This window comes from Chiloscyllium plagiosum, chromosome 12, assembly GCF_004010195.1.
Source record: "Chiloscyllium plagiosum isolate BGI_BamShark_2017 chromosome 12, ASM401019v2, whole genome shotgun sequence".
Taxonomy (NCBI): Eukaryota; Metazoa; Chordata; class Chondrichthyes; order Orectolobiformes; family Hemiscylliidae; genus Chiloscyllium; species Chiloscyllium plagiosum.
Window position 1 is genome coordinate 67,936,613 of NC_057721.1, and position 27,173 is coordinate 67,963,785.

Genomic DNA, 27,173 nt, shown 5'->3' on the forward strand with positions numbered 1-27,173 from the left:
TCTGCAAACTTGCTGACCCATCTTTCAATCCCCTCATCCAAGTCATTAATAAAGATTACAAACAGTACAGGCCCAAGGACAGAGCCCTGTGGGACACTGATCACATTCACCACTGACTTCCAGGCAGAATATTTTCCTTCTACTACCACTCGTTGTCTTCTGTTGGCCAGCCAGTTGTGTATCCAGACAGCTATGTTCCCCTGTATCCCATTCCTCCTGACCTTCTGAATGAGCCTGCCATGGGGAACCTTATCAAATGCCTTGCTGAAGTCCATATACACCACATCCACAGCTCGGCCCTCATCAACTTTTCTAGTCACCTCCTCAAAGAACTCGATAAGGTTTGTGAGGCATGACCTGCCCCTCACAAAGCTGTGTTGACTGCATTTAATCAAGCCATGCTCTTCCAGATGGTCATAAATCCTATCCCTCAGAATCCTTTCTAACACCTTGCAGACGACAGACGTGAGACTTACTGGTCTGTAATTGCCAGGGATTTCCCTATTTCCTTTCTTGAAGAGAGGAAGTACATTTGCCTCTCTCTAGTCCTCAGGTACAACTCCAGTGGAGAGCGAGGATGCAAAGATCTTCGCAAGTGGCGAAGCAATCGCATTTCTTGTTTCTCAAATCAGCCGAGGACAAATCTGGTCGGGGCCTGGTGACTTGTCAATCTAATGTTTGACAAAATTTTCAGCACATCAGCTTCCTCTATCTCAATTCATTCCAGCATGCACACCTGCTCTTCAAAGGTTTCATTCACTACAAAGTTTGTTTCTTTCGTAAAGACAGAAGCAAAACAAAACTCATTTAGAAGTTGTTGATTGGATGGAAAGTCGACTCTGATTGACTAAGGCATTACCATGGAGAATGCAATGAAGAGGAATTTCTAGCAAGCATAAATGAGCTTTGTTACAAGCTCAAGTGATTATTTTTAAATTGACTGTTGGTGTAACTATTATCGTGTTGCACATTACCTATTCTTTTCTCTATGGTAACACCTTTACCAAACAGAGTCAACTCACCAACCCAGTCGGCAGCATTTTCTCCTGTTGTTCTCCCAATTACAAACATTTGGAATTTGGCATTCTTGTCTGTGCCTTTATGAGTGCAAGGTGAAATGATTTGCCAGCACGTTTTGTTTTAAACAATTGCACAGTGACTATTTTTATTCTTAGCTCAGATGAATAAAACCTATACCAGAAACTAGAATCACAATTGGAGCGATGGCAACAAAAATCCCATAAAATGAAAGAAAGAAATAGTAAAAGAGAAACAAAATATTTGATTTATTAACTTCCTAAGCTCAGACTAAAATCAGACCATACCCTCCAAAAAGAATTTTAATGAGTGTTTCCATACAGTTACAGTGCTATCATTTTAAGATGAATATATAATCATTTTAAAAGTGGCTTTTTAGAGACTGAAACTGCTTCAGGTTGTGGGGATGGACAATGAGGCAATGTAGAATTGTCAGGCACATTGTAAAACACACCACTGGCACGTTGATGGAGCAATACAGATTGTATTGAAAAACCAGGGCTACTGTTCAGTGCAACCCTGGATCTACAATATCATTGCTATCTGTGCATGCTTCACAACTCTTAAAAGGTCTTCTAATTGGGGAAGGTGTTTCCCCATGAGCAAGAAAAAACAGGACAAAAGTCCTGAGAAAAGTGGTGTCACCAGTAAAACACCAAATCAGTCAGGGAGATACATCAGTTATTCACCCAAAGGTATTTATCTATGACTTTCAGCTTTTTTTCCTCAGAAACCTTTCCAGTTGCAGAGATGTTGGGATGAGGTGCTCACCACCAGATTATGCTTCCACATTTTTAAGGCTAATGTTCCCAATGATGTCTCAGTACCTGAGCTGGTAGGGTGTGGAGGAGGCAGCCCTGGCAATGGCTTGATAAGAGGTTTGACTGTCTCTCAGAGGAGCTGACTGTCTCACTGTGGTGTTGGTGGCGTTGATAGTTGTACCTGAAAAACAAAAGAGAGAGGTGTTTGTATTGCAGTTATAAGGGGTGTGCAATTAATCATATAAAAAAGATAAAAATGAATTCATCATAGCCCACTTTCTGATTAGAGTGAGATGACTGTTAGTGAGTTTAATCTGAAGGTCCCACACCTCAGGCAAGGGATGAGGTTGAGAAAGTGGGAACATCATGGTAACCTCAACTCATGGAAGAGTTGAACCTATTCTGTTGGCATCACGCTATATTGCAAACCAGCCAACATAGCTAACTAGTCCCCCAATAACCTTAAGCCAGATTGCTAGGGCCTGGTAGTGCATCCTCCTTGGCCTGTCCTCTAGGAAAAGGAAAAGGGCTTTGCTTCTTTGTGCCAAGCCCTTGACCAGGACCTCCAGGCCCTGTTGGAGAATCATGATGCTATCTTCTCATTCTCAGACATCTTCAGAAAAAGTTCTTGAACAAGGAGGGAAGCTTCAGAATACCAATGCTCTTCTGAGTGCACAGTGGCTTTTTAAATATGACATAGGCACAAGGGAAGCATATCTGCTGAGCGGTGGGTTATTCTGGAAATGACATGTGGTAAATTGTGTCTAGAATTGGATGTAAGAAACACCATAGGAGTGGCGTAGGTGGTTAATGAGACAACTTAGTAAGTCACAGTGAGACCTTCCACTGAGTCTTGGACTGAACAAAATTCTCCAAATAATTGGACACCACTCCCACTTAACCAAAAGAAAGTCAGTCCACATTATCTGTCTTTCATGAGCATTTGCATCTCAAACATAAAATCATGGAACACGTGCTGTGGTTTGAGGTTATTCCTGGTATGAAAATCAGATCTGGGCACTGATTTTAAATGGTCCAGCTGATTTGTAAATTGCACGTACACATTTCATGTCCTACTCCCTTCCACTTATCAGTGAAAACGATATCTATCAGAACTCGGAAGTGATTTCTGGATCTCGGCCCTGTTTTTCATTTTTAATGGTCTCTCTGACTCCACAAAAATTCAGCTATTCATGTCTGAATCAGTAGATAATTTTAGTAAGGCTCCAGTTTCCCACATTTATATGTCTTTAAATGCTTTCTTTGAATGGCCATATGAAAGCAGGAGACAAATACAAGTGTCGACATGCATTTTGAGTACGTTTGCCAGTCGGGGATAAGATAGGACAAACAAACAGAAACTTCAAACTTTGGAACCAATTCTGCTGTAAGATACATATCTGAAATCTTAATGTATCTATTCTATTTATGGATTGACTTTGCATTTCAGTATTTTCTGTTTATCTGATGTTGTTTAATAAACTGATATAATTTGGCTGCTTTCCCCAATTCTATCAACATCTTTTGTGTGAGCAGAAAAGTCTTGAGCTTCAGGCAGCATTCATCTTATTGGTTATTTGTTGTCAGGTTTTCGTGAGGCTTGATTTGTTGTGGACTATATCCTTCAGTTCACAGACACCTTTTCCAATTCCTCATTGTGCATATTGATCCAAGAGATTAAAAATCTATTGAAAAATCTATACCCAGGGAAAACATTGCTTGGCTGATGAATACAGCTGTCTAGATTAGAGTGGTGCTGTAAAAGCACATCGGGTAGGGCAGTATCCGAGGATAAGGCTTTTGCCCGAAACATCGATTTTCCTACTCCTCAGATGCTGCCTGACCTGCTGTGCTTTTCCAGCACCATTCTAATCTAGACTTTGATTTCCAGCATCTGCAGTCCTCACTTTTGCCTGATGAATATGGCTGGATGACTGATATTTTTACTGGCTTTTATTAAGTGGAAAGTAATTATTTCTTGAATCATTATGTACGTATTCCATTGTCACTATAGGGTTCATTATTATTGTGGGTGAATGAGTATGGAGGTGCTATAGATTAGTTAGGGGGCATAAGGATCCATGTGGTGGTGGGTCAGAACATGGCATGGGGGACAAGAGAGCAGGTGGAGATCATGACCTATCAGAGAGGGAGATAGTGAAGGGTTATAATAAAGGTGGATATGCATCGATTGACAAGGTAAGCATGAGAGGCCACTGGAGAGGTGGATAGAGATTAAAATTAAGCTTGAACTTACACCTGACATGATACATGAGGAGCCATGAAGTTTGACTCTTTGAGAGCTATTCTGACTTGCTCAGGAGTGGCTAACCCTATCTCCACAATGTAGATTTAAATCAGAGCATATATTGCAAAGACAAGACATAAACCAGCCTGCATACTTAAAATCAGAAACCCAGGAATGTGGTCAGGAATTCCAGTACTTGAGCCTGTCAGCCATATCACAAGTCATCCTGACCTGATGAAAATCCAGGTTAAAAGACCAAATCACTGCATAGTATTCCAGGTGTGGTTCTGCTTCAAGTCTATTGAATTGTAGCAAGATTTCTTCATTGTTGTACTCCAGCCCTTTTGAAATAACATCTAATAAAAATGTGCTTTTTCAGTTGCTAGCTGAACCCACGTGCTACATTGTTATTTGCCCTGTAGACGATATGCAAATTTTACTCAGCATCAATATTTAAACATTAAGCTTTTAAAAATATTCAGATTTTATTTTCTTACTTCCAAAGTGAATAACTTCACACTTCTCACATCATGCAAAATGACACTTTTGTTTCCCACTGAAAATCCCCTTTCTATGTCCTCTGGGTGAAGATACAGCATCTGAAAGGATGCTGGAGTCCATTAAATTGCTATCAGCTGCACTTAATGTGCAAATGCTCCCATAGGAAACCTCTGTAGATCTAAAACGTAAGGTTCAGTGACCATGCAGTCAGCAGTAACTCTCATATCCTGCTATTATTTTCTAGTCGTGCATGTTCACACAGATTCAGGAAAGATGATGACTTAAATCAGGAAGTGGTGCTAAGTGATATCAAACATGGGTTTTAAACACTGTAGTAATACTGATGAAATAGAAAGACTGAATAGTAAGACTAATGGTGTCGGTAGAAATGAGGAGATTGTAGAGTGGGCCAGATGAATCATGGAAGGATAAAACAACAAAAGAACCGTGGAATATAGAGCATAGAACATAGGAACATAGGTACAGCACAGAACAGGCCCTTCGGCCCACAATGTTGTATCAAGGATTATTCCTAATCTAAAATAAAATAACCTAATCTAAGCATCCCTCAAATCACTGCTTTCCTTGGACATGTCCCGCAGTCTCTTAAATGTCTCTAATGTCTCTGTTTCCACCACCACCACTGGCAACATATTCTATGCATTCACAACTCACTGTGTAAAGAACCTACCTCTGACGTCTCCTCTATACCTTCCTCCTAATATCTTAAAACTATGACCCCTCGTCCCAGTCAATCCTGCCCTGGGGAAAAGTCTCTGGCTATTGACTCTATCCATGCCTCTCAATTGTGGAAGCTGAAAATCAGAAACAAAAACAGAAATTGCTGGGAAATCTGAGCAGGTCTGGCAGCACCTGTAGAGAGAAAACAGAGTTAACGTCTTGGGTCTGAAGAAGGGTCACTGGACCTGAAACGTTAACTCTGATTTCTCTCCACAGATGCTGCCAGACCTGCTGAGCTTTACCAGCAATTTCTGTTGTTGTCATGAAATGATAAACTTTGTCTTCCTTCTTGTCCATAAATGCAAAACAGATGTTGCATGGGTAACACAAACAATCTGAAAAAGTTAAAAATGTGACCGCTTACTAATGTAATATACTGTTTCATAATATGTATTTAGGCAAGACCTGTAGGTAGCATAGATCTCAACATGTAGATTCAGACAATGCAGTTGTTCAGCAAAAGTAGTTGGTTTAATAAAGCATGAGCTATTTAATGTTTCAATCCTCTCTTTGTGAATGCTTCCTCAGTCTTTAGGAGATGCTTCACTGAGCAGTTTGAATTGACAGTTACATCAGCATTTAACATTTCCACATGTTTGATTTAATGGGAACATTCAGCAGCAGCTATGTTTCATTTACAGTGCTTCTCTCAAGGGACAAACATGATGCTCTTCATTAACCTCATTGAACACTGAATTTCATTTCCATCTTTTTACATCTTAAGCTTGACATTATTAGATGGCATTTAGCATGTAGAATAGCTTTTCAGTTCAATATCCTCACAACCTGTTTCAGAAAAGAAAAATCCTGTTTATATTACAGACAGTAACATATAAGGGACCTATGAATTTCTCCTTGCTTATATTCACTTCAAGATTTTTATTTTCTCCATGTTTTCCAACGGGTGGGATATGATTGATGCAGTGCCAACAGAGGTACAAGAGATGGGGGAATCTGAAAACCTGGCTAAGATCCAGAGCCAAATTTGAGCTATTTGGGCAAAATTTCCTGGGAAGTCCCTTAGATCAGGCCATGGTGGTGTTTCCAAAATTAAGCCATTTCATCATTTAAAATACCTAAACAAAAACACATGAGAACTAGGAGCAGGAGTCGGCAATTCAGCCTCTTGAGCCTGGTCAGCCGTTAAATATGATCATGGCTGATCTCATCTTGGCCTGAACCCCACTTTTATGCCCATCCTCCATAATCCCTTCAACACCTTACCAATTAAAAATCTGTCTATCTCCTCCTTAAATTTATTCAATGTCCCAGCATCCATCACACTCTGGGGTAATGAATGCCACAGAATCATGACCCATTGAGAGAAGTAGTTTTTCCTCACCTCTGTTTTAAATCTGCTTCCCCTTATCCTCAGACTATGTCCTCTCATTCTAGATGGCCCTGTATGAGAAAACATCTTTATGTCAAGATTTGGAGATGCCGGTGTTGGACTGGGGTGTACAAAGTTAAAAATCACACAACCAGTGCTCCGAATACTAGTGCTTCCAATTAAACCTGTTGGACTATAACCTGGTGTTGTGTGATTTTTACTTTTGTCAAAACTCTTTAGCACCTTATATACCTCAATTAGGTTTCCTCTCATGCTTCTAATCGTCAATGAGGAGAGGCCTAAACTGCTCAATCTTTCCTCATGAGACAAACCCCTCATCTCTAGAATTACTCTAGTGAACCTCCTCTGAACTGCTGCCAATGCAACTACATCCCTCCTCAAGCAAGGAGATCAAGATTATATAATACTCCAGTTAAAAAGTGACTTAGCTGACTTCCCCAATTTTTTAAAAAGTCATTTCGATTAACATTAAGTAATTCAAGTTCAACTTATTTTTGATAGAAATGAAACGCATGAAACTCTTGGCCCTATGGAAATACACAATCAACAGCACATTGTTCTTGGCCCTCAAGAACAAAGCAGACTTTTATAGATACAGCATTTTCTCTTCATGTACTTTCTTCCGATTATAGTAAATACTTTTATAATAAGCAGCAAGAACACGATGCTCAGAAAGAAATGGACTAGAAACTAAATTGATAGTATTCCACATCCATTCTTTATCATAACACCATCAGTTAACATACAATTAAAACAAGATTACACAAGCCAACATGATATGTTTGGCCTGCTTTAAACAGGAGAGAACCTCCATCCGTGAGACACAATAATCTACAGGATACTAAATATACAGTATCAGGAATTATTTGAGATAGAATTTTGGATGTGGGCTAGAGTAAACTAGTTCAGTTTAAAGATTTGGTATGGGGTCTATATTTTTTTATTTGCTATAAATATTCAATTTGATTGATGGATTCAATTCCACCATGATTTTTATGCTTTGCACTACTTAGCATCACAAGTCATGCTTGACAAGTTTTGCATTCTGTATTTGTGCTTTCAATTTAAAATGCCTTTGGCTCAGTACAAATTAAGTTGTTCAGCAAAATGAGGCAAACTCATCAAAATATTAAATAGCCTAACTTCAAAGTAATTTAGATGAAGATACCCAAAGGATGCAAATCTAAAATAGTAGAAAATCAATCTAAAGCAAATAGGTAGAGAAATGTATTTAATTTGGAGAATATTAAATGCTCTGAATAAATTACCGAAAAAGAGTTAAGACAAAAATATTGGTGTAATTCATTATACTGTTGGTCACCAGAAATATGAGCTTCAGTGGATTAATCATTATTTCCCTCCATGCCTGCCTCTTTTGTTTTGGTGTGAGTGTTCTAATTCACAATACTCATTAACAAAGGTAACCTAAAATTCATTTAATACACCATCATTAATCACAGAATGCCCCTTGGCTACGGAAACATAAGAGAAGCCATTCACCCTTATACTGTTCACTGTTCTTCCAAACAGAGACTGTTCATCTCTCACTTTGGCTGCTCGTAGACCATCGCTTAAAATGTTTTATTTTTAACCCATGTTCATGACATGAACGTTCAAGGCTTGCTTTTCCACGTCACTAATCCACTCACAGTGACCTGCTTCCTTTTCTCATTGTACCATGTTTAACGCTCTTTCCATATCTAATAGCCTCTTAATCCATACGCAATTCTGGTCATCAGCACGTGGTTGACCTCGTTACAAACTTTTGACAATGTCAAAACGGGAAGATCTTCAGTGTTATTGAAGGATACTACCCTTCTGATATTGTCTGCATTACCGTAGAAAAACACAAATGGTGTCTGTTTATTACTTCCAGGGGACAACTGAGATGAGGCTGTGGGGAAACATCATGGTCAAGCTTCAATCTGCAGTATGTTCACAGCAGCACTTTTACTGTGGTACTGAGATACATTCATGATGATCTCAGGAGGGCACTGCTCTGAGTTGAACTTTTTACAATCATATAGAGCTAATGTTCTCTAACCCTTTGTCCCACTCTATCCACCCTCTATGCTTCCACCTGCCTGTCAAAGGAGGAAATGGACAATCTCTGGCTGTCTCCCAGCCAATACTGCTTTGAGCCAACTTCAAATACTTGAATTTGATCCATCACTTTTCACCAGTAACAAAACTTTTTTTTTATGTTGCTGTGGATTGATTAGTAGTCATCTACATTCTGCCAGGGCAGTGAAGAGCAACAATGAATAAAAACAGTGGACTATAACGAAAGGATATCACATTTGAGGTGTCTTGAATTAGGATTATTTGATTTTTTTTTAGCAACAATCACAGAGTAATCCAATTGTTTCTTACACAACAACCTTTAGGAACAGTCTATCCACTAACAAACGTATCCTTTTCAGTCAAATATTCAGTTTCTTTTGCTCAGGGAAGTGTCAGGCACTTTGACCTATTGTTAAGTGCAATGCTTTCCAAACTCTAACTTACTGTGAACTACATAGTAGTAGTTTCCTTGCCTCCAGGCTCTCTCACTCAGTTTTCTAAGTTGAGAAGATTTTGGTGCAGGTCATTAAAGAACAGGTATGGGGCACGATTTCACTTCGGTGCATTCTTTGTTTAACTAGCAACCCCAAGTCTTCAGGTTTCCCAATAGATGCACCTCTCCCAGCTCCCTTCCTGATTATACTCTTCAGCTACTGGATTTTCAAAAGAAGCACATAGAGGGGTTCAGGTTCTCTATCCAGTTGCTAAAATCATAATAGGAGAAACAAAAACACTGCAGATGCTAGAATCCAAAGTAGATCTGCAAGAGACTGAAGGAACACAGCAAACCAGGCAGCATCAGGAGGTAGAGAAGTTTGATGTTTCTGGTATGACTCTTCTTCAGGAATGGGGATGGGACTAGGGGGAGTTGCAGATAAAGTGGGGGGAAGGGCTATGGTGGAGTGGTGAGGTGGTGATAGTGAATACAGATGGTGGGTATGACCTGGTAGGAGGAATGAATCTGATTGGTAGCTGGAAGGAAGAGTCAGTCAGAAAGATGGAGGGAAGAGGCAAGCTGGAAAGTGAGTCAGGGGATGTGTGGAAAGGTTACTTGAAATGGTGAGTCCTTCAGGCTGTTGGCTGCCCAGGTGGAAGCTGAGGTGTTGTTCTTCCAATTTGCGGTCATATTCACTGTGGCAATGGAGGAGACCAAGGATGGACATGTTGGAAAGGGAATGGGAAGAGAAATTGAAATGGGCAGTGACCAGGAGGCCAGGCTTGCCCTTACGGGCATGGCTGAGATGCTTGGCGAAACATGCCCTAAGTTTATGTTTGATCTCACCAAAGCAGAGAAGAGCACATCGGGAACATTGGATACAGTAAACTCGGTTGAAGGAGAGGCAGGTGAACCGCTGTCTCACCTGGAAGGACTGTTTGGGGCCCTGGATGAAGGAGCAGGCATGGACCATTCAGTCCCTCAAGCCTTCACCGTTATTTATTTAGATCATGGCTGATCTGCTCTTTTCCTTAACTCCACTTTTCTCCCTGTCCCTCTATGACCTTGGACTGCCTTGTGGGTCAACAATCTGTCTAAATCAGCTTTTAATTGATGATAATATTGTCAAAAGAGCCCCATTTTTTCACTTGTGGGGCATGAGCACAGCTGGCTGGCCAGCATTTTTATTGCCTGTCCTGAGACAGGTGGTGGTGAGCTACTTACAGTCCACATGCTGTAGGTTGACACACAATTACCTTAGGGAGGGAATTCTAGGATTTTGACCCAGTGACAATGAAGGAACGGTGGTATATTTCCACATCAAGATGGCGAGTGGCTTGGAAAGGAACTTATACGTGCTGATGTTCCCATATAGCCACTGAGCTTAGTTGGAAGTGGTTTTGGGTTTGTAAGATACTGATTAAGGGTCTTAGGTGATTTATTCCTTTATTTCAAGAGACAGTATCATATTACCCCATTTCAATATTTTAATATTAATTGTTAATTCAAATTTTCTATCAGATTAAATTAGGATTGTGATTCACTGAAATGTTAAACAAAAAACACATCTCTCAAAAACATTTGAAGTCATTGTTTTATGACAGTAAATAAGATATGTGGTTTAGTAGAGTGTTTTAGGAGATCCACACAGCATAACTTTGCTGCTTATGGCATGACCTTGACAATTAAAAAAGGAGGGATCGAAAGGATTCAAATACCTGCAAGGGCATGATTGGCTTTCACCTCAGTGAATAATGAAAAGATACTGAGGGAAATCAATCATAAAAATCATAGAAAGAATCAAGGGGAGAGGACCAGAAAATACATATTTGTGTTCAGCACAATATCAATCAAAGAAGTTGTGGGTATCAAATTATCCTATTTAACAAACAGATATCCATATGCGAGGGAAAAGATTTAAAAGAGACCTAAGGGTCAACTTTTTCATGCAAAGGGTATTGTGTGTCTGGGAATGAGCTACTAGAGGAAGTAGTGGAAGCTGGTACAATTACAATATTTAAAAGGCATCTGGGTGGGTATATGAAGAGGAAGGGTTTAGAGGGATATGGGCCAAATGGGATTAGATTAGTTTAGGATATCTGGTCGGCATGGATGAGTTGGACTAAAGGTTTGTTTCCATGCTTTATATCTCTTCAACCTGTTATAGAGTCATAGGGATGTACAGCATGGAAACAGACCCTTCGGTCCAACCTGTCCATGCTGACCAGATATCCCAACCCAATCTAGTCCCACCTGCCAGCGCCCAGCCCATATCCCGCCAAACCCTTCCTATTCATATACCCATCCAAATGCCTCTTAAATGTTGCAATTGTACCAGCCTCCACCACATCCTCTGGCAGCTCATTTCACAGATGTTATTACACATCCCTGAAACAGGTGGGACTTGAACCTGGGTCTCTCAATTCAGAGGGTGGCCTCCTCTTGTTCCTTTTAAATTCACCAGCACATCACCCATTCATGAATTAAAGTGACAAGTTACAAATACCATCCGCCAGACCCAGTGCAACAATAACAAAAGGGAAGCAGAGGGAAAGACAGAGGAGCTAAACTACAATAGAACTGAGAGGGGAAAGAATATCCCCTAGCCCCTGCAGTACCCACCTGACTCCAGATGCCTGTCGAAAGACCTACAGACATTAAGCCCAGAAGCTGTTTTTATTCATATTTTGTTTGCCCATGGCATCAATTAAAGTAACAAGTTATAAGCACAGCTCTCCAGGGGCCATGCAACAGTAATGAAAACAGGGAGCTAAATAGATTTAGATGGGGAGAGAATGTTCTCCAGCCCTTGCAGTGCCCACCTCTCTCTAAAGAATGTTGGTGGTACCTATTCGCTTACATATGTCACATTTATGTTGGAGGAACACCTAACGATTAGACAGGCTGAAAGTCATGCATGAATGTGTCATAGTTGTGACTTTCACAGCTTTACAGGGCAGCATACAAAGGTTCTGCCTTTCTTTCTGATTTCCAGTGTACACAGGCTATTAGTTTGAATGAACAGGCTGAGGGCTCAGACTACTCCTCGCCATAAAGAAAGGAATGATGGGAGTACATGCTGAAAGTACCAGGAGCAATCACTTAGCATTACGACTACCCATTTTTTCCTTCTGCAGTCTAGAGCCATCTGTAAGATTGTGTTCGTCTCCAGCAATTTTTACTCCATTTCATTTATATTGCAATGCAGCCTTCATTGGTGCACCACTTTATTCATCAAAATTATGGTATAGCCTGCCATCTAGGGGAACATGGTTAAACATTCAAACATAAATAAAATGGATAGATTCAAGATTCAATTGGGTATCATTGAATATGACAAAGCCAAGAGGATGGAATATATAGACCTGAGTCAGACCTCCAACTGAATGGTATTTTATTGGCACTACTATCTTTTCATCTTTTCCTGCAAGAATCCCAAGAATGAAGAAGTCAAACAGGATGTTGGCCTTCATAGCGAGAGGTGGAAATGTGTTGCTGGAAAAGCGCAGCAGGTCAGGCAGCATCCAGGGAACAGGAGAATCGACGTTTTGGGCATAAGCCCTTCTTCAGGCTTATGCCCGAAACGTCGATTCTCCTGTTCCCTGGATGCTGCCTGACCTGCTGCGCTTTTCCAGCAACACATTTCCAGCTCTGATCTCCAGCATCTGCAGACCTCACTTTCTCTTCATAGCGAGAGGGTTCAAGTACCGGAGCAGGGATGTCTTGCTACTATTCTACAGGGTCTTAGTAAGGCCATACCTGGAATATTGTGTGGAGTTTGGTCTCCTTTTCTGAAGAAGGGAATGGAACAAAGGTTTACACACTGATTTCTGGGATGGTAAGACGAATGTATGAAGAGAAACTGGATCAGTTAGAACTACATTCACTGGAGTTTGGAACAATGATGGGCGGGGGGGGGGGGTCTCATAGACACCTATAAAATTTGAACAAGACTAGATAGGGTAAGCAGAGTAAGGATCACCAGGGAGTCCAGAACTGGGGAGTCACAGTCTAAGGATACAGGGTAGGACTGAAATGAGAAATTTCTTTGCCCAAAGACTGGTGAATCTACTGAATTATTCGCTACAGAGAGTAAACATTGAATGTTTTCAAGGAGGTTATAACGATAGTTCTTGGGCTAAAGGGATCAAAGTGTTTAGGCCGAAAGCAGGAACAGATTACTGAGTTGGATGATCAGCCAAGATCATACTGAATGGTGGAAAAGGCTCAAAGGGACAATGGCCTGCTCCTATTCTCTATGTTTCTATATTTCTAAGAAGAGCATAAAATAAGTTTAGTCAAAATATGTGCCTTACAAAGAAGATCATCACAGCGTGTTTGACAGGGGAAGAGAAGGATGTTGAATTGATTACCCAAAAGCCTCTGCCAGCTGCAGTGTAGTGGTCGTACACTCCACTTTGAATCCAAAGGTTATAGGTTCAAATCACACTCCAGATGCATGAACACAATGTCTAGACCCTAGTTCAGTATCAAGGCAGTATTGTGTTGTCAAAAGTGGGTTGTTTGATGGAGACATCTAAATAACTCCTTTTTCTCTCTCAAAACAAAAGGCTCCAGTTCACAATTTTGCAAAAGAGCAGGAGAATTTTTTTTCTGGCATCCTGACTAACATTTATTTACTTGTCAACCAAGATGACAAAGAGAGACAGGCTGGAACCATCGAATGTTTAAAATGTGGGAGACATGGCCAACTCTCTGTAAGCACAACTCACTTAATGGGATTTGCAGTTTGCTTTCACTTCAGCTAATTAACCAATTCCCTTGTGAATGTTAGGATTGAAGCTGTCTGCGCATACTCTCAGGTTGTGCATTCCAGACCCTAACCACTCACTGCGCAAATGAGATAATCCTCAGGTCACCACTGCTTCTTTTGTCAATGACTTTATGTTGGAGTTCTCTAGCTCTCCAGCACCTTAAAGCAAAGGAAAGAGTCTTTCCATAACCACTCTGTTGGCAATCCTCAACATTTTGAATGTTGTTACAACCAGATTGGGGGTCAGGAGGCCAAATGGCTTCCTCTTTTCCATCTCCTCCTTTGTCCATAACATGTTTTTTGTGTATTTTGAAGGTTATATTTGACAATACTTAGCTGTTCACCTGCTGTGATCATAACAGAACTAATCAGACAGGTTTTATAAACGTTGAAACTAGGAGCAGCTATAGGCCATTCAGCCCTTCAAATCTGCTCCACCATTAAATATGATCATGGTTGATCCTCGGCTTCAATACTATATTCCCATTTTCTCTTCATACCACTTGGTGCCTTTAAAATCTAAAATAAATCTATCTATCTTGTTAATAAATTCAGTGGCTTCATTTCCACAGTCTTTTGTAGTAAAGATTTCTATCAGTTCACTATCCTCTGAGTGAAGATATATTTACTCATCTCGGTTCTAAATGGTTTACCCCATGTCAAAATGTTTCCTCATTCTAGACTCCCTGGCCATGGAAAACACCATTCCCGCAACCAGTCCGTCCCTACTAAAAGAGTATACATTACAATCAGATTTCCACTTATCTTTCTAAACTCCAGTGAATATGAATTAAGTCAAACCAATCTTCTTTATATGACAATCTTGCCATCTCCAGAAATAACATAGTGACCATCCGCCTGTATAACAAGTATGTCTTTTCTTAGACAGGGAAATGAAAAACTGCATGCAATACTCTAGGTGTGTTCTCACCAAGGCCTTGTACAACTGCAGGAGAGCATCCCTACCTCTGAACTCAAATCGTCTTGCAATGAAAACTCATTTGACTTTCTAATTGCTTGCTACACTTGCCTGTCTGCTTTCATTGACTGGTGTATCAGGACACCCAGATCTCTTTCCACATTTCCCATTACATCACCAATTAAATAATACTCTTCTTCACTGTTTTTCACACTGAATATATAACTTCACTTTTAGCTAAATTGTGCTGCATCTGCCATGTGTCTTCTCACACACTCAACTTGATAAATCAGCTTGGAATATTCTTTGCATCCTCCTCACAACTCACAATCCCACCTTGTTCTGTGTCATCAGCAAACTGGGGAACATTGCATTTGCTTCCATCACCCAGCCATGTACACACACACACACACACTGACCCATGTGATATTCCACAAGTCATAACCTGCTACTTGGAAAAAGACCCTTTTATTCCCATTCTCTGTTTCCTGGCTGACTATTAAAAAACGCCTTCTGAAAAATTGGTTCTCCGCTATCTATTCTACCACAATTCTCTAGATTTGTTAATCATGATGTATCAACCTACGCTAGCTTTGTTCAATGTTAATGCTTTCCAAATATTGTGTTATCACATCGTTTAAAATAGACATATATTTTCTCCATTTCCAATATAGGGCTAACTGGTCTCTATTCTCTATGCTTTCACTCCTTCCCTTTTAAAATAGTGGGATAACATTTGCCACTCTCTAATCTGTAAGAATTGTTCCAGAGTCTATAAAATTTTGGAAGGTGGTAAACAATGCATCCAATATTTTCAAGGCCACTTCCTATTATACTCTGGGATATAGATTATCAGGTCCTGTTGTTTGTCAGCCTTGTCCTCCATTTATTTCCCCAGCACCATTTTCTTACTAATACTGATTTCCTTCAATTCTACCCTCTGACCAGACCTTTGATTCCCTAACATTTCTGGGAGGTTATTGTGCTCTTTTCTGTGAAGGCAGAACCAAAGTAATCATTAAATTCTTCTGCCATTTCTTTGATCCCCAATATCATTACACATTATAACTTTCTTCAGTGAATAAAGAGGTTAGTTTATTTACATTTCAGCTAATATGGAAGTAAAATAGTTAAATATGCTAGTCTGGACTTACACTCAGAAAATGCACAGAAAAGTATAGGTTACATGACAGGTCAATAAGAAATAAAATAAATTCACAGTTTGTAGTTTGGAGCCTGTGCTAGATACAGACTAAATCTGGGGGTCTTACTTCAGCACTGAAGCAATTCAAACTCATTGATGGGATTTCTGTCCTTCTGAAGATGCTGCTGTGCAACTGAATATATTTGTCCATTACAGAATGGAATCAAAATAGTGGGCAGACCTAACTTGTTGAGAGAGACTGGAGGGGCTCCATTTCACTCAATTGCCAGTTCCACTCTTCTAAATCCATAAACACCAGTCGTACAGAGATGAGTTCATCCAACTACATGGCAAATAATTTCTAACTGTGAGGACCTGCGCGCGCACAATCTTTCTATCTGCACTGTTCCAAGGGTTGAATTTTGTGGAATTTACAGATGACTATTCATCTGTGTATGATTCTTTTCACAATCATGACATTCACCTGTATCATGTGATGGTCAGTTAACTGAACTTCTCATGATTGTCCAGTTACAGAGATTGACAGCAGCCTCGCCATCACTGAATCTCAGACTATCAATAACCAGGTCGTTACCATTGAATAGAAACTGAACTGGACTAGTTATATAGTCATAGAATCATACAGCACAGAAACAGACCCTTCGATCCAATTTGTTAATACCAAGCAAGTTTCCCAAACTAAACTAGCCCCACTTGCCTGTGTTTGGCCCATATCCCTCTGAATCTTTCTTCTTCATGTACCTATCTAAACATCTTTGAACACTGAAACTATACCTGCATCTACACCTCTCCTGGCAGTTTATTTCACACACAATCTACGTTCTGTGTGAAAACATTGCCCCTCAGGTCCTTTTTAAATCTTTCTCTTCTCACCTTTAGAATATGCCCCCTAGTTTTGAACTCACCCACATTGGGAAAAGACTTTTGCTGTTCACCTTATCTATGTCCCTCATGATTTTATAAATTTCTATAAGGTCACCCCTCAACCTCCTAAGCTCCAGTGGAAAATGTCTTAGCCTATCCAACCTATCCTTATAACTCAAACCCTCCAGTCCTGGCAACATCCTGGTAAATCTTTTCTGAACCCTCTTCAATTTTATAATAACCTTCCTGTAACAAGGTGACCAGAATTATACACTATACTCCAAAAGTGGCCTCACCAACCTGTACAACCTCAACATGATATCCAACTCCTATACTCAACAGACTGAGCAATGAAGGAAAGCATTATAAACACCATCTTAACCACCTGTAAAGAACTTTCAAAGAACCCTGTACCTAAACTTAGGGTCTCTCTGTCGAACAATAGTACCCAGGTCCCTACCATTGACTGTGAAAGTCCTGCCCTTGTTATTTTACCAAATGCAATACCTCATGTTTATCCAAATTAAACTCCATTCACCACTCCTCAGCCCATCGGCCCGATTGATCAAGATCCCTTTGTAGTCTTAGGTAACCTTCCATGGGTAAAAGAACACGTCAGAGGCTGGAAATTCTTTGATGAGTAACTCACCTCCTCACTCCCTAAAGTCTATCCACCATCTACAAGTTTTAAGTTTTCTGCTTACCTTATTCTGGCACTGTTTAGGGTTTACATATATGATGACTGAGTATTTTTCAGACACATCTTCTATTACTCAAAATTAATATCATGCAAATTTCAACAGATTTCAATTGAAACAAGTTGCTTTAACTAAGTGTTTTGCTCAGTCCTAGTTATCTGCTCTGCTACCTCCTAGTGTTGTTCAGTGTCAAATGGCATGTTAGAATGCACCTGTGGAAGTGTCTTCAGTGATATCATAGCATCCCTACAGTGAGGAAACAAGCCATTTGGCCCAACAAGTCCACACCAACTGTCTGAAAAGTATTCCACCCAGATTCATTCCCCTACCTTCTAACTCTACATTTCCACTGATTAATGCACCTAACCTACACAACCCTGGATACTATGAGCAATTTAGTATAGCCAAGTCACCTAACCTGCACATCTTTCAGCTGTGGCAGGAAAGTAAAGCACCTGGAGGAAACCCACACAGACACAGGGAAGATGTGCAAACTCCACACAGACAGTCACTTATGGCTGGAATTGAACTCAGTCCCTGACACTATGAGGCAGCAGTGCTAACCACTAAGTCATCGTACCATCTTGGGACATTTTATTTTACTAACAGCGCTATGTAAATAAATATGCTCTTACTGTTAAGACAGACACTTTTGGATTTTACTCTGAATCACAAAATCACAGAATTGTTATAATGCAGAAGGTAGCCATTCTGCCCGTCATGCCTGCACCTCTGTGTGGTAACTGTTTTGAAATGGCAGACCACAAAAAAATGTAAAATTGGTCTGCACCTGGTCCTACTAAATTGAGAGCACATTTTACATCATGCTGCATTCCGTTTTCACTGACTTCAGTTGGGCACAGTGTAAAATGGGTTGTTATGAGCCTATTCCTTCCAAACCAATTTGATCCCCATGGTCCTTTTAACTGTAAGTGAGTCAATATGGTGCCATCTGCTTGTATCGCTGATAAAATTACTGCGCCACAGATATCCTGATGGAATCTCAGCTGTTTCACTAGGGCTGCAAACGTTGGTAGCTTCCTATTGTCAGCTTGTGTGTTTGTGTTGATAACTATAACCACAAATTCATTCATTACAGTTTCCAATGTAGCACCATCCATGTCAAATCCATAACACAAGTTTACACTGAAAAGAGTTTTATTAGTGACAATGGTAAAGCTATCACAAATCTGATGAAGTCAATTAAATAGCACTCACTGTGCATTTGTTGAATGCATCCCTGCCAGTCCCTACATATGCTTCACCATCTGCCTACATGTTGAAGGAAGGTACCGGTCATTTCCAATCAGATCTCCCTTTGTTAAGTCTACTATACCACAAGGCCCTGAGCTGTGACCATATTTACCTACAGCATGTGGTCTGCCCAATTGGAAATATTACGACCTATCCCAAATTTCAGCACAGCAGCTGAATCACTGACAGACATATTGCAGTAAGTAAACAAAGATAGTATGGGCTAAGACATGCCAAGCTGCTTTTGAAAAGCTGAAGGCTAGTGTGAACAAACGAGCCTGCACTTGCATTTGTAGTTTTTGAATGTTTTAAAGTAGCCATTAACATGAGTGAGATCAGGGTTGTGGCTATCTTCCTTCAGAAGGATAAGTCTGGAAAGGAGAGACGAGGCAGGGACTTCTCCAACCAAGTAAATCACAGCATGAGAAGGAAACCTTAGTTTATTACTGGCTCTCAAACACTTTGAGGCAAATATCCAAAATAGGTGCACAGAGATCACAGTCTATACAGCATTGACCGTGACCCAGTAACTTCTATACTAAAGTTTAATACCCAGAATGCCAAGTTCTTCCACTGGAGCTTGCTCCTTCAACTGTACCACTTCAAAATCACCCACATTGCCAAAAAAATCAAATGTGATCACAAACGCCCTGTCCTGAACTTAGAGACCCAGTCAGAACTGAAAGGCTAATTGACCATGACTAGAAGAATGCATGTATGTGCAAGTGTACCTGTGATTTTATGTTTAATCTTTTCTCATTTTTCCATGTTGTAATGAAATGAGGATGGATCTCATTTTATTTAAACTGCAGGTGAGGTATGAGAATGAATCACAATCAGAAATATTTACAGACACTTTTCATTTTTCACTTTTATTTCAAAAATATGTTGTTTTAAAAAGAGGTCTGCTACAGGAAAACTGCATATTTAAATTTAGTGAGAGTCTAGCAAAGTCCAGTTTGAACCCAATATAATTTCACATTTGTAAACTGTCAGGGAAACTTCAAACAGACTGACCCATGGTCTCTTGTGACTACAAAGATAACTCTTGTGAGTTTTCCATGTGTTGGTTGCTCTTGTCCTTCTCAACGGAAATGCTCATGGGTTTGGAAGAATCTTTGGTGAATTTCTGCAGTGCATCTTGTAGATCGCACACATAGCTCCTACGAGTGTCGGTGGTGGAGGAATTGGATGGTTGTGGTTGTGCTGCTAATCAAGTGGGTTGCTTTGATGTGGATAATGTCAAGCCTTTTGAATGTTCTTGAAGCTGCAGTCATCCAGGCAAGTGGGGAGTGGTCCTTCACAGTCCTGACTAGTGACTTGAAAGTGATGGACAGGCTTTGTGGAGTCAGGAGAAGAGTTATGAGTCCAGTAAAGTTTCTGGTCAATGGTCACCCCCAGGATGTTGAGAGTGAAGGATTCACTGTTCATAAATTCTGTGCCCTTACCATCCTCAGTGTGTCCTCAAAGTGTTGTTCAACATAGAGGAGAACAGGTCATCAACGAAAAGAGGGTAGTATGTGGTAATGAGCAGGATTTTTCCTTGCCCATGTTTGACCTGATACCATGAGATGTCATGGAGTCAAAGTCAATGTCAAAGACTGCCAGAGCAGCTCTATCCCAACTGTTTAGCAGTGAGCCTGTGGACCCACCAATGCTGGGTCTGTCCTACTGATGGGATAAGACATGTCCAGAGAAGCTGATCTAGGACATTGTTTGTCAAGTAAGTTTCTGTGAACATGACTATATCAGACCATTGCTTGACTAGTCTGTGACACAGCTCTCTCAGTTTTGGTACTAGTCCCTTGGAGGACCTCACAGGATCAACAGGACTGATTTTGTTGTTGTCATTTCTAACGCTTAGGTCGATACTATGTGGTCCAGCGGTTCATTTTTTTATTGAGATTTTATCATGATTGATACAACTGAAAGGCTACAAGGTCAAATACTAAATCCAAAGTCAGATCTTCACTTAAAGACTAGTTTTCTTCCACTTTAGAACCCAGGTTCTCAAATAATATGAATATAGTATGAATGTTCATAATATTATCCTTTTGAGGGATAGGAATATCACTGCAATAATTTGTTTTCCATCTTTCATTGCCTTTGAGAAGAAAGAGGTGAGCTGCATTCTTGAACTTTTCTGGGAGAGAGTCTAGGATACATGAGAACTCATAAACATAAAATAATAGTTTTAATCATGAAGATATCTATCCATGGTGTCAATATGTCACTTCTCTTTCCGGAAATGTAGGTTCTGGTATCACCTTACAATATTTATTTTACACTTTCCATTGACTTCGGTCTACATTCACCAAGCTGGGAGCTCAGTGTTATTTACGAATGTGTTTATTTTTATCAATATTTCACATTTGTCAACCTCTCAATAATATTCACAAGGTCATTTTAAATATAGAAATCTAATTAGCACTCCACTTGCCTTGTCAATTTCAATGTGGGTTCCACCTTTGCATGAACTAACAAAGAAAATTGGACACCTTAAACACTGTGATGTTTCTCAATTTTCAGTTACGAGTTTAACGTTAAATGGATCTGTCACTGCTAAGGGAAAAACTAACACCCTGTTGGTTTCACTAGGGCAATAATTTACATAAAGTGGTTGCCATGCTATAAAAAATTCCAGAGGCTGGCGAGTATGTGAAGATCATCTACAGGGACAATACTCGAAATGGGCAGGTATATATTAGGAAAGGCTGAACAGGTTTCTGTCCTCCAGAGAATAGAAGGCTAAGACATGGCCTAATGGTGTTTTTTTTTAAATTATGAAATGATTTGATAGAGTGGATAGAAAATGTTTTCTCATGTGGGATAAACATAACAAGAAGTTATCAATGTAAGATGGTCACCAAGAAATCTCATCAGGAATTCAAAGGAAGGTTATTTGCCCACAAATTGGTAAGAATGTGGATCTCAATACTACAGGGAGTGAATGAAGTGAATAGACTCAGAAACGTTTATGGTTCAGCAGAAGGCCAGTCAGCCCAACATGTCCATGCTGACTTCATATAATCCCATTTTCCATCTTTTTGGCCCATCGCACTGCTATGAGAATGCAAGTTAATATCTAAATACAGATAAAATGTTACAAGAGTTTCTGATTTAATTGCCTTTCAGGCAGTGAGTTCCAGTCCCCACTGCACTCTGTTAGAAAACATTTCTCAGGGTAAAAACAAGGACTGCAGATGCTGGAAACCAGAGTCTAGATTAGAGTGGTGCTAGAAAAGGGCTTTTGCCCAATACGTCGATTTTCCTGCTCCTCGGATGCTGCCTGACCTGCTGTGTTTTTCCAGCACCACTCTAATCAAGAAAACATTTCTCCTCAACTCTTCTTTTAGTCTTCTGCCTCTTGCCTTCAATTTATGCCTCCAGTATTGATACCTTTACTCATAGATAAAGCACGTTCCTATCTGTCCTCTCTATGCCTCACATAACCTTACACACCTTCTTCAGGTCCTGTCTCTCAACTTTTGCAGCTCTAAGGAAAGCAGCCCCAGCCTTTCCAATCTTTTCTTATATCTCAGAACTTCCAGACCTGGCAATATCCTGTTAAATCTCCTCTACATCCTCATTAGTTCAATCACATCCTTACCATAATGTGAAGACCAGAACTGAATTCTGTGCTTCAGTTACAATGTAACCAGTATTTTCCTTTTGTACAGCAATAGCTTAACCTGTTTGCTCTTGTATTCTATGCCGCTGCTAATAAAGGCAAGTATCCCATCTGCCTTCTTAATCATCTTCCCTGCCTACCCTGCTACCTTGAGGGATCTGTGAATATGTACACCATTGTCCCTCTGGCCTTCAGCAATTACCAGGCTCCTAACATTCATAGGGTAATCCTTGCTTTTGTTAGCCCACTCCAAGAGTATTCCTTCACACTTTTCTGGATTGAATACCATTTGCTACTGCTCTGCCCACATGAGCAGCTCTCCTGCAGTTTATGACTATCTTACCAATCAACCAATTTTTGCAAATTTGCACATATCTGGATCATACCATAAGTCTAAATCACTAGCATACACCACAAACAACAAAGTGATCAGCACTGAGCCTGTGGAACAACATGGGAAACAGACTTCCAGTCACAGAAACCACTACCATCACCCCCTGTTTCTGCATCTCAGTCAATTTTGGGTGCAATGAGCTGCTTTGCCTTGGATCCCACAAGCTCTTCCATTTTTAATCAGTCTGCCATTAGGGATGTTATCAAAAGCCTTGCTAAATCCATGTTGACCACACCAAATGCATTACCCTCAACAAAATTCCTGGTTACCTCCTCAAAAAACTTCAATCTGACTTGTCAAATACAACATTCCCTTAACATACCCATGCTAACTATCCCTGATTAGATTGTGGCTCTTCAACTGTCAATATATACTGGTGTTTGAAAATCTTTCTAATAACTTACCCTGTATCAATGTTTGACTGTTCTACAATAGTACACATGCTTTTGAATGGAAATGACTCAAGCATTTGAGGGATAAGGAATACAGGGTTGTAGTGGTAGATTTAGATGTGAAAAGATGGGTAGACCCTCAAGTGGAATCAAACATCAGCATAGACTAGGTGGGCCGAATGGCCTGTTTCTCTGCCGTATGGATTCTGTGAGTATTGGAACAGGAATGTCATATTACAGTTCTGTACTTTCCTGAATGAATCTAATCCATGTATTATACAGACTGTGATATAATCTTGGCTCTGTAGGGTTTATTCAGTAATACCAGAGTGGAACTTTGCTGAAAGCAGGTGATGGGAATGCAATTTGAGAGCTTAGCTGCCAGCAGACATTTCCGTCCCTTAAAGTTAAAACTAAAAAGTCCTCTTGGGTACCTCTGGAGTTTAGTCTTCATAAGCATAGCTAGTATGTTGTGGCTGAAAACACATTCAAGCTACTCTTAAAAACAATATTCAATTGTTCATTTAACCCTGTTTCACTGCAAATTAACAGACTGAGATTCTTTTAGTCATAGAGCCATACAGATGGAAACAGATCCTTCGGTCCAACCAGGCCATGACGAACATAATCCCAAACTAAACTAGTCCCACCCACCTGCTCCTGGCCCATTTCCCTCCCACTTGTCTCAATGATTCAAAAATACGTACAATGCTCTCCATATTCAGCTCTAAACTTTCCCACACCTTTGATGAGGGTTTTTGGAAAATTTCTTGGGATGAATTTGCTGTTTCTGAACTGAGAAAAAAGTATTTTTCCTCAATAGTGCTAACAGGGAGCTACAATCAATGCACCTTGATATTTTATCATAGCACTTGCATTGGAGTGTTCAAAGAAAAATACATGATCAAATTGCTTCTTATCATCACCAGCAACCTTGTGAGGATCAGTAAAGCCCTGCTTTTTTTATCGGTGACATTAATTATATTGTCAACTTTGCAGTTGAAGGGACAAGATTGAGCAGTAAATGGGTAATCAGCGCTTTATTTCAGTCTTCAGAAAGCCACATCAATCATTCCATTGAAGAACACCAAGTTGGTCTTCGAACTCCTTCATCTATCCATTTTCCTTTCTACTCACCGTTATGAAAGTTTCTGTCATTGTTGCAAACTGCCTGCACCTCCAAACAATGCGATCCTTGTTTGAAGTGGTGATTGCTGAAAAAGTAAGAGTGCATGGCAATTTTTGCTAACAGCATCTGTATTTGATAATGGTGATCATAAAAAAGAAATGTGCGTACCACAGCAATTGTAAGTTGTAACCTTAAGTGATAGGGTTCAGAAAGAATCTAAGCTTTGCACTTGGAATCAGCGCAGTTCCCAATCACACACACATCAGTGAACTCAAGGAGCTGAAAAAGTTTACTGATGACTGGAACAGAGGGAGGAGGTGTTTTACTTTGTGTTGGAGCTAATATTGCCAGCGGCACATTAGGAAACTGGTCTGGAGTATCTTAAGCTGTAAACATACATAGTCCGTGAGACTGCTGGCTGCTTAAATCTAAATGGGGCTCTTCAACTCCGTATTTAGTAGCATCTGCCCTCATTGACATCTGTACTTAGAAAGTTTTCAAACACAGCTCTCCAGTTTAGTGTCTAAGACCTCTCTCTCTACACATCTTCATTCTAGACTGATGTTTTCTGTCTTACTTATGCATAGACTTACATCACGAAGATTTACATGAATCTCATTATAGACAAAGGGAGTGCCAGCAAAATAATGGGTTGCTGCACCTGAACAAGTGGCATAAACCTTTACCACATTATCCTCCATAACTGTGAATAACAGAAATAATAGAGGAATGACTAAAGAGGAAATGTATTGAAAAGGCAAATGGATAACAATGAGAATTATTTTAAATGATTCAACATGAGAAGTTAATTTATCAGTAAAATGATTGGTGGGTATAAGACACTGGTCTGAATGCTGTTGGATAGGGTAAAAATATCCTTGTAGTTATTCGAATTATGAAGCAATCTATACAACCATGAAGTCAAGCTACACAATGGCGTATAATGAATTAAATTCAGAGCCATTTGAGATTTAGCTGATCCCTTTGTTGCATTCAGGCCACATAGGAATAGCTTCACTCAGTGTTCACTGAGAACATCTGCTGTGGGCTATTTTATATTTACTTGAATAAGCAGACAATACATCCATTAACATGTCAACCAGAAGAAAAGAATAGGCTGCCTAACAATGCAGCAGTAACTCCAACCCCCTTCTCCTATCTGCCCCAATACTGTTCAGAAACATCAGCTGAATCTAGGGGGTGAATCTTACCATCTTAACACTGGCTACAGTGGGACTGTTGGCACATTTGATTCACCTTGAACTTACTCTTTACCAGACCAAGCCAATTGATATCCGGCTTCCAAGGTCCCTGATACATTTGGGTGAGGGGATGATGCATCCATTCTGTTTAAGGAAGATTTTCTAATTGCCTTGGTTTAGAATAGCTTTCACAGGCTTCAGCAACCACAGGAATGGATATCTGAAATGGGTACCCGACCACTGGGCGGCACAGTGGCACAGTGGTCAGCACTGCTGCCTCACAGCGCCAGAGACCCGGGTTCAATTCCCGCCTCAGGCGACTGACTGTGTGGAGTTTGCACGTGTAGGGGAATGGGTGGGTTGCGCTTCGGCGGGTCGGTGTGGACTTGTTGGGCTGAAGGGCCTGTTTCCACACTGTAATGTAATGTAATCTAAATCTAAACACTTCTTTTTCATTGTAGCCTGGAGATCCTGCTGCTGGAGCTGAGGGACTGAACTGAGGGAAGATCTCATAAGAATGCGAAGAAAAGAAAAATTTCCACAGTCTAACAGACTTTGAGACTGTGGGAGTGGCCAGGGGACATCAACAACAGGACTGTGATAACTTTGACCTGAAAGTATGACTATCAGAGGACTCAGGACCTCAAGGTGCTATGGCAACAGAGTGACATAACACTTTGCAAAGTCAATACCTACACTCTGATTTGCCTTGATGATCCATTCCTGAGACCCATTAAATCATGGGTGCCAGTCTTCAGCCAATTCAATTCATTTCGTGTAACATCAATAAATGGATGGTGGCACCAAATATTGAAAAAGCCAAGGGCCATGATAATATTTCAGTAGCTCCAGAAACTAGCTGTAATTTTAACCAAGCTGTTCCAGTACAGCTACAACACTAGCAGCTAACTCTCAAAGTACAAAATTTCCTTAGCATACCCTGTCTGCAGAAAATAGGATAAATCCAATGTGGATAATTGCTGGCCTATCAGCCTATTCTTGCTCACCATCAATGGAATGAAAAGGGTCAGTGGCAGTGCTATCAAGCAACAGATACACAAAAATAACCTGCACATTATGAGTTTCACCAGGGCCATTGATTCCTACCCTCATTACAAACTTACAAATATAAAAAAGCTGAGCTCCTTTGAGTTGAAAGTGATTGCCATTGATATCAAGACAACCTTTCACTGAAATGAGATCAAACAAGCCTTAGCAGAACTGTAACCAATAGGTAGCTGCAGCACGGTGGTTCAGTGGTTAGTACTGTAGCCTCACAGCGGCAGGAACCCACGTCCGATTCTAGTCTCGGGTAACTATCTGTGTGGAGTTTGCACATTCTCCCCATGGGTTTTCTCCGGGTTCTCCAGTTTCCTCCCCCAATCTAAAGATGTGGAGGTCAGTTGAATTGACCATGCTAAATTGCCCATAGTGCTAGGTGCATTAGTCAGAGGGAAATGGATCTGGGTGGGTTAGTGTTCGGAGGGTTGGTGTGGGCTTGTTGGGCCAAATAGCCTGTTTTGACACTGTAGGGAATCTAATCTAATCAAGTATCAGGGAGAAAACTCTCCCCCGGTTGGAGTCATACCTAGCACAGTGGAAGCTAATTGA